The sequence below is a fragment of the Lonchura striata genome, unplaced genomic scaffold (assembly GCF_046129695.1).
Source record: "Lonchura striata isolate bLonStr1 unplaced genomic scaffold, bLonStr1.mat Scaffold_82, whole genome shotgun sequence".
Taxonomy (NCBI): domain Eukaryota; kingdom Metazoa; phylum Chordata; class Aves; order Passeriformes; family Estrildidae; genus Lonchura; species Lonchura striata.
The window spans coordinates 2,081,226-2,094,945 of record NW_027461187.1 but is presented as its reverse complement, the minus strand read 5'-3'; positions in this window follow the sequence as shown (position 1 = coordinate 2,094,945).

The following is a 13,720-nucleotide window of genomic DNA, read 5'->3' as shown; positions in this document are numbered from 1 at the left end:
TGCTGGGGATTTTTAAAGTGCTCTCAAGCCCTCCTTCATAAGAGGGTGAAGGAGCCCTGGCCAAGCTCTGGCCCTGGGGGCACAGGGATGCTGCTAGGGGGTCCCTGTCTCCCTGTTCCAACTGTGACGGCCCTGAGTCCCTGTCCCCGTGTCAGGCTCTGGGCTTGATCTCCTCGAACATCCTCAGCAGGGGGCTGCAGCGCCAGGGGCAGGGGGACCCAGAGGGACACGGGATGCCACCGGGCACGAGCAGCTTTGGACTTCTCTGGGAGGAACTGTGAGTGGGAGCTGGCTTGAAGTGACCTCCCCAGTAAGGTCACAGAGCCCCTGAGATGTCACACTGCCTCCTGGGATGTCACAGCCCACCCTGAGATCTCACAAATCCCCCTTGTGATGTCACAGAGCCAGTGCTGCTCTAGCACTCTGGGATGTCATACAGTTGTGCTGTGATGGCACAGAAGACTCTGGCATTACAAAGTCAGCCCGTGTCACAATCCTCTAGTGCAAGCGGGAATCATGACAGTTCATTTTCCCCATCTCAGAATTAGCAGAAGTAGATAGGCTTATCATGAGAAACCGAATGTGATGAACATGTTAGAAATGCAAGGCTCCAAGTTATTAATTTTTAATTTAATAAAAGTTATTAAGTGTACCAAATATAAACTTTGAGAAAAATGAAAAAAAGCCACTATAAAAAAAAGTCAATGTGGAGCCCGGGATTGCCACCGGGTGAGACACAGGTTTGACAGCTGCAGCAGAGGGTCCTCTATGCTTCACACCGACCGTCCTGTCTGACCCATTTTTATACGATTTTCCTTGCCTGAGCCAGAGTCCCCTTTCTTCCTTTTCAAAGTGCATGTATTCATGTGGAGTTCTTTTCTCTGTGGCAAGTTGAACAATACGTGTCCGGAGAGTGATGAACACCTGTGTTTGCAGTCCCGGAATTCGGATTTGAGATGTACCTCCCTGATGGCTCTGACTATCTCGGACTCGGATATTTATCGTGTATTTATCGTCCGGGTGTTTCTCGGACAACCTTGATGCATGATCCCTCTCTGGGCTGGCCACTTTCGTTCGCTTGTAAATAAAGTCCTCCCTCTCTCGTCCAGGTGGCTTTGACATGGTGTTGCAATCGCTGTTGCTGGCTTGTGCGATTTAAAAACTTCCTATAAGAGTATAATTTAACAGCACATAACTATAAAAGAGACGACAATTTTATTTGCACGAATTATCCTATAGACATATAACAGTCCTAATGATTCCTTGAGGCCTTGCAGTGTCACAATGTTCTCCATGGTTCCACAGGCCCCACAGTGTCATGTGACTCCTCTGTTCCATGAGTCCTGCAATGTCACAATGGACCTTTGGACCAATGGACCATGGGGCTTTGCAGTGTCACAACGCTCTCCTTTGGCTCCACAGGGTCACAATGGAGCACTGATTACAGGCAGCCTCTCTGTGTTACCCTGGAGCTTTGTTTCCGTGGGGTCTCGCAGTGTCCCAATGGAGCCTTGGCTGGATGGGGCCTCACAGTGTCACAATGATGCCTACATTCAACTGAGGCACACGGCGTCACTAGGGTCCCCTTGCTTCCATGAGGCCCAGCAATGTCACAGTGGTGTCCATGAATCCATGAGGACTCACAGTATCCCAATGGTCTCTTGATCTCACATGGTCCCACAGTGTCCCAATGGTCCCTTGGTCTCACAAGGCCCCACAGTGTCCCAATGGTCACTTCTTCTCACATGGCCCCTCAGTGTAACAATGGTCCCTTGGTTCCATGGTTCCTGGTCTGGTGCATTCCCCTTTCCCCTTCTCAGGCCACCCTGCCAGCTGAGAAATGCTCACTGGGCCAGGGCCTTGGCCAGCAGCCCCTGGGCTCAGCTCCTCTGGAGCTCATCACAGACACTGTCTGCTCCAGGCTCAACCCTTCATTTCCGGGGGAGATGCCAAAGCCTCCACAGGGAACATTTCCCTTTGCTCAGGGGAATTTCTCACAGGTGCCTTGTAGTGACTCTTTGTGTCTGTGTGCACACAGGAGTGCCTGTGCTCAGGGAAATGTGGCAGAAATGCTGCTCTCTGAGGGCTTTGATTGCCTTGGATAGCTGAGCCAGTCAGGCCTGGAAGTAAGGTTAAGTCATGTCACCCTGATTCTTAAGATTTTCTAAAGCCTTCTGAGTTTCCATTCTGTTGGAGAACCTTCCCACACAATTTCTGTCAACAACATATTGTTTACAATCTTTTATGGGGCTGGACAAACTTGATGTACTAGTGCTTTGTCCAATGTCTTTGGACAGGTGGTCCATTCACTCTCCAATCCAATGTCACCTTTGGGAAAGTATAAAAGTTGGAGTCAGAGAATAAACTTTTCTCTTTACCTTGAAAATAGCAGGTGGCTCGCGTCGTGCTTTCACGTGTCTTATAGCGACAAAGTCACAAGCTGTAAGCAAAGTTAAATGCTGCTAAGAGTTGTTCTTTTGCTAATTTGTGAAGCTTAATAGAAGTTATAAGCGAAGTTGAATATTGTTAAGTGTTATTCCACAGCTCTGTTTAGCTTTTAGGCTGTATTCCTTTTATCCTTGCCCTCACTGTCCTTTCGTCACACACACACACACACACACACACACCCACACACACACACACACACACACAAACACACAGAGACACACAGACACCGGGACAGTTCTTGACTCCTTTTTGGTTTGATTGCCTGGATTTTGTTTGGTTTTGTTGTTGCTTTGTTTCCTTGGTGTGCCTGAAGTGTCCAGTCAGGAGCAGAGTGACTCTTGCCAAGGAACTCTGTGGTGCTGTCACTTAATATTAAAGCTGTTTTATGCTACTCCCCTGCTGGGGATTTTTAAAGTGCTCTCAAGCCCTCCTTCATAAGAGGGTGAAGGAGCCCTGGCCAAGCTCTGGCCCTGGGGGCACAGGGATGCTGCTAGGGGGTCCCTGTCTCCCTGTTCCAACTGTGACGGCCCTGAGTCCCTGTCCCCGTGTCAGGCTCTGGGCTTGATCTCCTCGAACATCCTCAGCAGGGGGCTGCAGCGCCAGGGGCAGGGGGACCCAGAGGGACACGGGATGCCACCGGGCACGAGCAGCTTTGGACTTCTCTGGGAGGAACTGTGAGTGGGAGCTGGCTTGAAGTGACCTCCCCAGTAAGGTCACAGAGCCCCTGAGATGTCACACTGCCTCCTGGGATGTCACAGCCCACCCTGAGATCTCACAAATCCCCCTTGTGATGTCACAGAGCCAGTGCTGCTCTAGCACTCTGGGATGTCATACAGTTGTGCTGTGATGGCACAGAAGACTCTGGCATTACAAAGTCAGCCCGTGTCACAATCCTCTAGTGCAAGCGGGAATCATGACAGTTCATTTTCCCCATCTCAGAATTAGCAGAAGTAGATAGGCTTATCATGAGAAACCGAATGTGATGAACATGTTAGAAATGCAAGGCTCCAAGTTATTAATTTTTAATTTAATAAAAGTTATTAAGTGTACCAAATATAAACTTTGAGAAAAATGAAAAAAAGACACTATAAAAAAAAGTCAATGTGGAGCCCGGGATTGCCACCGGGTGAGACACAGGTTTGACAGCTGCAGCAGAGGGTCCTCTATGCTTCACACCGACCGTCCTGTCTGACCCATTTTTATACCATTTTCCTTGCCTGAGCCAGAGTCCCCTTTCTTCCTTTTCAAAGTGCATGTATTCATGTGGAGTTCTTTTCTCTGTGGCAAGTTGAACAATACGTGTCCGGAGAGTGATGAACACCTGTGTTTGCAGTCCCGGAATTCGGATTTGAGATGTACCTCCCTGATGGCTCTGACTATCTCGGACTCGGATATTTATCGTGTATTTATCGTCCGGGTGTTTCTCGGACAACCTTGATGCATGATCCCTCTCTGGGCTGGCCACTTTCGTTCGCTTGTAAATAAAGTCCTCCCTCTCTCGTCCAGGTGGCTTTGACATGGTGTTGCAATCGCTGTTGCTGGCTTGTGCGATTTAAAAACTTCCTATAAGAGTATAATTTAACAGCACATAACTATAAAAGAGACGACAATTTTATTTGCACGAATTATCCTATAGACATATAACAGTCCTAATGATTCCTTGAGGCCTTGCAGTGTCACAATGTTCTCCATGGTTCCACAGGCCCCACAGTGTCATGTGACTCCTCTGTTCCATGAGTCCTGCAATGTCACAATGGACCTTTGGACCAATGGACCATGGGGCTTTGCAGTGTCACAACGCTCTCCTTTGGCTCCACAGGGTCACAATGGAGCACTGATTACAGGCAGCCTCTCTGTGTTACCCTGGAGCTTTGTTTCCGTGGGGTCTCGCAGTGTCCCAATGGAGCCTTGGCTGGATGGGGCCTCACAGTGTCACAATGATGCCTACATTCCACTGAGGCACACGGCGTCACTAGGGTCCCCTTGCTTCCATGAGGCCCAGCAATGTCACAGTGGTGTCCATGAATCCATGAGGACTCACAGTATCCCAATGGTCTCTTGATCTCACATGGTCCCACAGTGTCCCAATGGTCCCTTGGTCTCACAAGGCCCCACAGTGTCCCAATGGTCACTTCTTCTCACATGGCCCCACAGTGTAACAATGGTCCCTTGGTTCCATGGTTCCTGGTCTGGTGCATTCCCCTTTCCCCTTCTCAGGCCACCCTGCCAGCTGAGAAATGCTCACTGGGCCAGGGCCTTGGCCAGCAGCCCCTGGGCTCAGCTCCTCTGGAGCTCATCACAGACACTGTCTGCTCCAGGCTCAACCCTTCATCCCCTGGGGAGATGCCAAAGCCTCCACAGGGAACATTTCCCTTTGCTCAGGGGAATTTCTCACAGGTGCCTTGTAGTGACTCTTTGTGTCTGTGTGCACACAGGAGTGCCTGTGCTCAGGGAAATGTGGCAGAAATGCTGCTCTCTGAGGGCTTTGATTGCCTTGGATAGCTGAGCCAGTCAGGCCTGGAAGTAAGGTTAAGTCATGTCACCCTGATTCTTAAGATTTTCTAAAGCCTTCTGAGTTTCCATTCTGTTGGAGAACCTTCCCACACAATTTCTGTCAACAACATATTGTTTACAATCTTTTATGGGGCTGGACAAACTTGATGTACTAGTGCTTTGTCCAATGTCTTTGGACAGGTGGTCCATTCACTCTCCAATCCAATGTCACCTTTGGGAAAGTATAAAAGTTGGAGTCAGAGAATAAACTTTTCTCTTTACCTTGAAAATAGCAGGTGGCTCGCGTCGTGCTTTCACGTGTCTTATAGCGACAAAGTCACAAGCTGTAAGCAAAGTTAAATGCTGCTAAGAGTTGTTCTTTTGCTAATTTGTGAAGCTTAATAGAAGTTATAAGCGAAGTTGAATATTGTTAAGTGTTATTCCACAGCTCTGTTTAGCTTTTAGGCTGTATTCCTTTTATCCTTGCCCTCACTGTCCTTTCGTCACACACACACACACACACACACACACACACCCACACACACACACACACACACAAACACACAGAGACACACAGACACCGGGACAGTTCTTGACTCCTTTTTGGTTTGATTGCCTGGATTTTGTTTGGTTTTGTTGTTGCTTTGTTTCCTTGGTGTGCCTGAAGTGTCCAGTCAGGAGCAGAGTGACTCTTGCCAAGGAACTCTGTGGTGCTGTCACTTAATATTAAAGCTGTTTTATGCTACTCCCCTGCTGGGGATTTTTAAAGTGCTCTCAAGCCCTCCTTCATAAGAGGGTGAAGGAGCCCTGGCCAAGCTCTGGCCCTGGGGGCACAGGGATGCTGCTAGGGGGTCCCTGTCTCCCTGTTCCAACTGTGACGGCCCTGAGTCCCTGTCCCCGTGTCAGGCTCTGGGCTTGATCTCCTCGAACATCCTCAGCAGGGGGCTGCAGCGCCAGGGGCAGGGGGACCCAGAGGGACACGGGATGCCACCGGGCACGAGCAGCTTTGGACTTCTCTGGGAGGAACTGTGAGTGGGAGCTGGCTTGAAGTGACCTCCCCAGTAAGGTCACAGAGCCCCTGAGATGTCACACTGCCTGCTGGGATGTCACAGCCCACCCTGAGATCTCACAAATCCCCCTTGTGATGTCACAGAGCCAGTGCTGCTCTAGCACTCTGGGATGTCATATAGTTGCGCTGTGATGGCACAGAAGACTCTGGCATCACAAAGTCAGCCCGTGTCACAATCCTTTAGTGCAAGCGGGAATCATGACAGTTCATTTTCCACATCTCAGAATTAGCAGAAGTAGATAGGCTTATCATGAGAAACCGAATGTGATGAACATGTTAGAAATGCAAGGCTCCAAGTTATTAATTTTTAATTTAATAAAAGTTATTAAGTGTACCAAATATAAACTTTGAGAAAAATGAAAAAAAGACACTATAAAAAAAAGTCAATGTGGAGCCCGGGATTGCCACCGGGTGAGACACAGGTTTGACAGCTGCAGCAGAGGGTCCTCTATGCTTCACACCGACCGTCCTGTCTGACCCATTTTTATACGATTTTCCTTGCCTGAGCCAGAGTCCCCTTTCTTCCTTTTCAAAGTGCATGTATTCATGTGGAGTTCTTTTCTCTGTGGCAAGTTGAACAATACGTGTCCGGAGAGTGATGAACACCTGTGTTTGCAGTCCCGGAATTCGGATTTGAGATGTACCTCCCTGATGGCTCTGACTATCTCGGTCTCGGATATTTATCGTGTATTTATCGTCCGGGTGTTTCTCGGACAACCTTGATGCATGATCCCTCTCTGGGCTGGCCACTTTCGTTCGCTTGTAAATAAAGTCCTCCCTCTCTCGTCCAGGTGGCTTTGACATGGTGTTGCAATCGCTGTTGCTGGCTTGTGCGATTTAAAAACTTCCTATAAGAGTATAATTTAACAGCACATAACTATAAAAGAGACGACAATTTTATTTGCACGAATTATCCTATAGACATATAACAGTCCTAATGATTCCTTGAGGCCTTGCAGTGTCACAATGTTCTCCATGGTTCCACAGGCCCCACAGTGTCATGTGACTCCTCTGTTCCATGAGTCCTGCAATGTCACAATGGACCTTTGGAACAATGGACCATGGGGCTTTGCAGTGTCACAACGCTCTCTTTTGGCTCCACAGGGTCACAATGGAGCACTGATTACAGGCAGCCTCTCTGTGTTACCCTGGAGCTTTGTTTCCGTGGGGTCTCGCAGTGTCCCAATGGAGCCTTGGCTGGATGGGGCCTCACAGTGTCACAATGATGCCTACATTCAACTGAGGCACACGGCGTCACTAGGGTCCCCTTGCTTCCATGAGGCCCAGCAATGTCACAGTGGTGTCCATGAATCCATGAGGACTCACAGTATCCCAATGGTCTCTTGATCTCACATGGTCCCACAGTGTCCCAATGGTCCCTTGGTCTCACAAGGCCCCACAGTGTCCCAATGGTCACTTCTTCTCACATGGCCCCACAGTGTAACAATGGTCCCTTGGTTCCATGGTTCCTGGTCTGGTGCATTCCCCTTTCCCCTTCTCAGGCCACCCTGCCAGCTGAGAAATGCTCACTGGGCCAGGGCCTTGGCCAGCAGCCCCTGGGCTCAGCTCCTCTGGAGCTCATCACAGACACTGTCTGCTCCAGGCTCAACCCTTCATCCCCTGGGGAGATGCCAAAGCCTCCACAGGGAACATTTCCCTTTGCTCAGGGGAATTTCTCACAGGTGCCTTGTAGTGACTCTTTGTGTCTGTGTGCACACAGGAGTGCCTGTGCTCAGGGAAATGTGGCAGAAATGCTGCTCTCTGAGGGCTTTGATTGCCTTGGATAGCTGAGCCAGTCAGGCCTGGAAGTAAGGTTAAGTCATGTCACCCTGATTCTTAAGATTTTCTAAAGCCTTCTGAGTTTCCATTCTGTTGGAGAACCTTCCCACACAATTTCTGTCAACAACATATTGTTTACAATCTTTTATGGGGCTGGACAAACTTGATGTACTAGTGCTTTGTCCAATGTCTTTGGACAGGTGGTCCATTCACTCTCCAATCCAATGTCACCTTTGGGAAAGTATAAAAGTTGGAGTCAGAGAATAAACTTTTCTCTTTACCTTGAAAATAGCAGGTGGCTCGCGTCGTGCTTTCACGTGTCTTATAGCGACAAAGTCACAAGCTGTAAGCAAAGTTAAATGCTGCTAAGAGTTGTTCTTTTGCTAATTTGTGAAGCTTAATAGAAGTTATAAGCGAAGTTGAATATTGTTAAGTGTTATTCCACAGCTCTGTTTAGCTTTTAGGCTGTATTCCTTTTATCCTTGCCCTCACTGTCCTTTCGTCACACACACACACACACACACACACACACCCACACACACACCCACACACACAAACACACAGAGACACACAGACACCGGGACAGTTCTTGACTCCTTTTTGGTTTGATTGCCTGGATTTTGTTTGGTTTTGTTGTTGCTTTGTTTCCTTGGTGTGCCTGAAGTGTCCAGTCAGGAGCAGAGTGACTCTTGCCAAGGAACTCTGTGGTGCTGTCACTTAATATTAAAGCTGTTTTATGCTACTGCCCTGCTGGGGATTTTTAAAGTGCTCTCAAGCCCTCCTTCATAAGAGGGTGAAGGAGCCCTGGCCAAGCTCTGGCCCTGGGGGCACAGGGATGCTGCTAGGGGGTCCCTGTCTCCCTGTTCCAACTGTGACGGCCCTGAGCCCCTGTCCCCGTGTCAGGCTCTGGGCTTGATCTCCTCGAACATCCTCAGCAGGGGGCTGCAGCGCCAGGGGCAGGGGGACCCAGAGGGACACGGGATGCCACCGGGCACGAGCAGCTTTGGACTTCTCTGGGAGGAACTGTGAGTGGGAGCTGGCTTGAAGTGACCTCCCCAGTAAGGTCACAGAGCCCCTGAGATGTCACACTGCCTCCTGGGATGTCACAGCCCACCCTGAGATCTCACAAATCCCCCTTGTGATGTCACAGAGCCAGTGCTGCTCTAGCACTCTGGGATGTCATATAGTTGCGCTGTGATGGCACAGAAGACTCTGGCATCACAAAGTCAGCCCGTGTCACAATCCTTTAGTGCAAGCGGGAATCATGACAGTTCATTTTCCACATCTCAGAATTAGCAGAAGTAGATAGGCTTATCATGAGAAACCGAATGTGATGAACATGTTAGAAATGCAAGGCTCCAAGTTATTAATTTTTAATTTAATAAAAGTTATTAAGTGTACCAAATATAAACTTTGAGAAAAATGAAAAAAAGCCACTATAAAAAAAAGTCAATGTGGAGCCCGGGATTGCCACCGGGTGAGACACAGGTTTGACAGCTGCAGCAGAGGGTCCTCTATGCTTCACACCGACCGTCCTGTCTGACCCATTTTTATACGATTTTCCTTGCCTGAGCCAGAGTCCCCTTTCTTCCTTTTCAAAGTGCATGTATTCATGTGGAGTTCTTTTCTCTGTGGCAAGTTGAACAATACGTGTCCGGAGAGTGATGAACACCTGTGTTTGCAGTCCCGGAATTCGGATTTGAGATGTACCTCCCTGATGGCTCTGACTATCTCGGTCTCGGATATTTATCGTGTATTTATCGTCCGGGTGTTTCTCGGACAACCTTGATGCATGATCCCTCTCTGGGCTGGCCACTTTCGTTCGCTTGTAAATAAAGTCCTCCCTCTCTCGTCCAGGTGGCTTTGACATGGTGTTGCAATCGCTGTTGCTGGCTTGTGCGATTTAAAAACTTCCTATAAGAGTATAATTTAACAGCACATAACTATAAAAGAGACGACAATTTTATTTGCACGAATTATCCTATAGACATATAACAGTCCTAATGATTCCTTGAGGCCTTGCAGTGTCACAATGTTCTCCATGGTTCCACAGGCCCCACAGTGTCATGTGACTCCTCTGTTCCATGAGTCCTGCAATGTCACAATGGACCTTTGGACCAATGGACCATGGGGCTTTGCAGTGTCACAACGCTCTCCTTTGGCTCCACAGGGTCACAATGGAGCACTGATTACAGGCAGCCTCTCTGTGTTACCCTGGAGCTTTGTTTCCGTGGGGTCTCGCAGTGTCCCAATGGAGCCTTGGCTGGATGGGGCCTCACAGTGTCACAATGATGCCTACATTCCACTGAGGCACACGGCGTCACTAGGGTCCCCTTGCTTCCATGAGGCCCAGCAATGTCACAGTGGTGTCCATGAATCCATGAGGACTCACAGTATCCCAATGGTCTCTTGATCTCACATGGTCCCACAGTGTCCCAATGGTCCCTTGGTCTCACAAGGCCCCACAGTGTCCCAATGGTCACTTCTTCTCACATGGCCCCACAGTGTAACAATGGTCCCTTGGTTCCATGGTTCCTGGTCTGGTGCATTCCCCTTTCCCCTTCTCAGGCCGCCCTGCCAGCTGAGAAATGCTCACTGGGCCTGGGCCTTGGCCAGCAGCCCCTGGGCTCAGCTCCTCTGGAGCTCATCACAGACACTGTCTGCTCCAGGCTCAACCCTTCATCCCCTGGGGAGATGCCAAAGCCTCCACAGGGAACATTTCCCTTTGCTCAGGGGAATTTCACACAGGTGCCTTGTAGTGACTCTTTGTGTCTGTGTGCACACAGGAGTGCCTGTGCTCAGGGAAATGTGGCAGAAATGCTGCTCTCTGAGGGCTTTGATTGCCTTGGATAGCTGATCCAGTCAGGCCTGGAAGTAAGGTTAAGTCATGTCACCCCGATTCTTAAGATTTTCTAAAGCCTTCTGAGTTTCCATTCTGTTGGAGAACCTTCCCACACAATTTCTGTCAACAACATATTGTTTACAATCTTTTATGGGGCTGGACAAACTTGATGTACTAGTGCTTTGTCCAATGTCTTTGGACAGGTGGTCCATTCACTCTCCAATCCAATGTCACCTTTGGGAAAGTATAAAAGTTGGAGTCAGAGAATAAACTTTTCTCTTTACCTTGAAAATAGCAGGTGGCTCGCGTCGTGCTTTCACGTGTCTTATAGCGACAAAGTCACAAGCTGTAAGCAAAGTTAAATGCTGCTAAGAGTTGTTCTTTTGCTAATTTGTGAAGCTTAATAGAAGTTCTAAGCGAAGTTGAATATTGTTAAGTGTTATTCCACAGCTCTGTTTAGCTTTTAGGCTGTATTCCTTTTATCCTTGCCCTCACTGTCCTTTCGTCACACACACACACACACACACACACACCCACACACACACACACACACACAAACACACAGAGACACACAGACACCGGGACAGTTCTTGACTCCTTTTTGGTTTGATTGCCTGGATTTTGTTTGGTTTTGTTGTTGCTTTGTTTCCTTGGTGTGCCTGAAGTGTCCAGTCAGGAGCAGAGTGACTCTTGCCAAGGAACTCTGTGGTGCTGTCACTTAATATTAAAGCTGTTTTATGCTACTCCCCTGCTGGGGATTTTTAAAGTGCTCTCAAGCCCTCCTTCATAAGAGGGTGAAGGAGCCCTGGCCAAGCTCTGGCCCTGGGGGCACAGGGATGCTGCTAGGGGGTCCCTGTCTCCCTGTTCCAACTGTGACGGCCCTGAGTCCCTGTCCCCCTGTCAGGCTCTGGGCTTGATCTCCTCGAACATCCTCAGCAGGGGGCTGCAGCGCCAGGGGCAGGGGGACCCAGAGGGACACGGGATGCCACCGGGCACGAGCAGCTTTGGACTTCTCTGGGAGGAACTGTGAGTGGGAGCTGGCTTGAAGTGACCTCCCCAGTAAGGTCACAGAGCCCCTGAGATGTCACACTGCCTCCTGGGATGTCACAGCCCACCCTGAGATCTCACAAATCCCCCTTGTGATGTCACAGAGCCAGTGCTGCTCTAGCACTCTGGGATGTCATACAGTTGCGCTGTGATGGCACAGAAGACTCTGGCATCACAAAGTCAGCCCGTGTCACAATCCTTTAGTGCAAGCGGGAATCATGACAGTTCATTTTCCCCATCTCAGAATTAGCAGAAGTAGATAGGCTTATCATGAGAAACCGAATGTGATGAACATGTTAGAAATGCAAGGCTCCAAGTTATTAATTTTTAATTTAATAAAAGTTATTAAGTGTACCAAATATAAACTTTGAGAAAAATGAAAAAAAGCCACTATAAAAAAAAGTCAATGTGGAGCCCGGGATTGCCACCGGGTGAGACACAGGTTTGACAGCTGCAGCAGAGGGTCCTCTATTGTGGGAACTCAAAATGCCTCTCAGACATTTTTAGAGGCTCCAGGCCGTGGCCAGACGCAGTCTGGACCCCAGCAGGCAGCTGGATTTAGCTGTGATTTCGAGTTTGAACCATGGAATGAATTACCAACTTTGAAGGTAGAACAAGCAGTCACAAAGTGCTAGATAATATAGTAAATGTAGTCACAAAGTAGGGGGAAATATTTTTTGGTAGTGTACAGGGGGGTTTTAGTGTATGTACAGGGGGGTTTTTACTTTGTACATGGGGGTCAGAAGTTCTAAGATGGAGGAAAGTGGGCTGAACCCATCCTCCTTCTTTCTTCTTCCTTGCCTCCATGTTCTTGGTGATGTTGGCACTCACAGATTGGTTTAGAATAGAAAAACACTTGGTAACGTAGGTAATAGGTATTGGGGAATAATTGTAAACATGTTATACGTAATATATCTTATAAAAGATAGCAGCAGCCCTGGGCGGGGAGAGAGGAGAAGAAGACACCGGACAGTCAGGGTGTCAGGAGTGTGTGCCTCTCTGCCTGGGCCGCTGACCAAAGGGCCGCAGCCCGAGAACTTAATCTGTTAGATAACTAGCAATAAAACATCTTGAGACCGAACAAGAAGAGACTGTGGAGTTTTCCTTTGGGAACGCGGGTTGGAGGAGAAGCTCTACCACCACACAGGAACCCCAGCCAAACCCGGGGTTCCGACAACTGGCGTCCCTGGGTGGGCATCAGCAAGAAGACCAAAAAGAAACATCAAACAACCTCCAACCTGCATCAGCGGAGAAAAGAAAAAAAAAAAAAAGAAGAGAGAGAAGAGCAGAGCACACACTCGCCGCAAATTCCAAGACGAGAGGGAGCGGACAGCTCGAGATAAGAACCTGACCTTCACCGAAACAACTCGTCTCGGGGACTTTCCAGGGAGGAGACGACCCAGAAGCGCGCCTGGGATCTCTCACCTGTGACCTGCTGGACGGTGATCAGTGCCATCTCCGGACTGACCTCGAGCCGACACAGCTTTTGGTGAGAACGGTCAAAATTAAGAACATGGTGGGGGAATTCTCCCAAGAGGAAAAAGAAATAGTATCTGCTTTCCAGGGCATCATCTCTGCCCATCCGGTAGAGATTGCTCAAAAGGAGTTGAAAGATTTATTATTATGGGTGCGGTGTAACTTCCCACACTCAGATCCAGATTTGTTGTATGAGCCAAATTTTTGGCAGGAAATTAACAAGCAATTATATTATCAGGCTATAAAAAATAATAAGCTTGCCGCAAAACTTTTATCTTCGGCAAGAACAGTTTTAGAGTCACTCTCACAACGCGGCAGCTCAAGCCAGGCAGCTACGGCTCCTGGTGACAAACAGGAGGGGGGACAGTCCGGCCAGCAGCTTGGGACAGACCCTCTCCCCACAAGCACAGGACAAGCGGGAATGCTTTCTGTGGAACATCAGGGAGATGATACCCCATCGCGTCCCGTGTCCCCGGGTTCTCACTGTTCCTCAGTTTCCCAAGAGTCCCTAAGCTCCTCCGACGCAGAAATTCCCCAGACGGAGGCGGGCGAGCCAGGCACAGCTG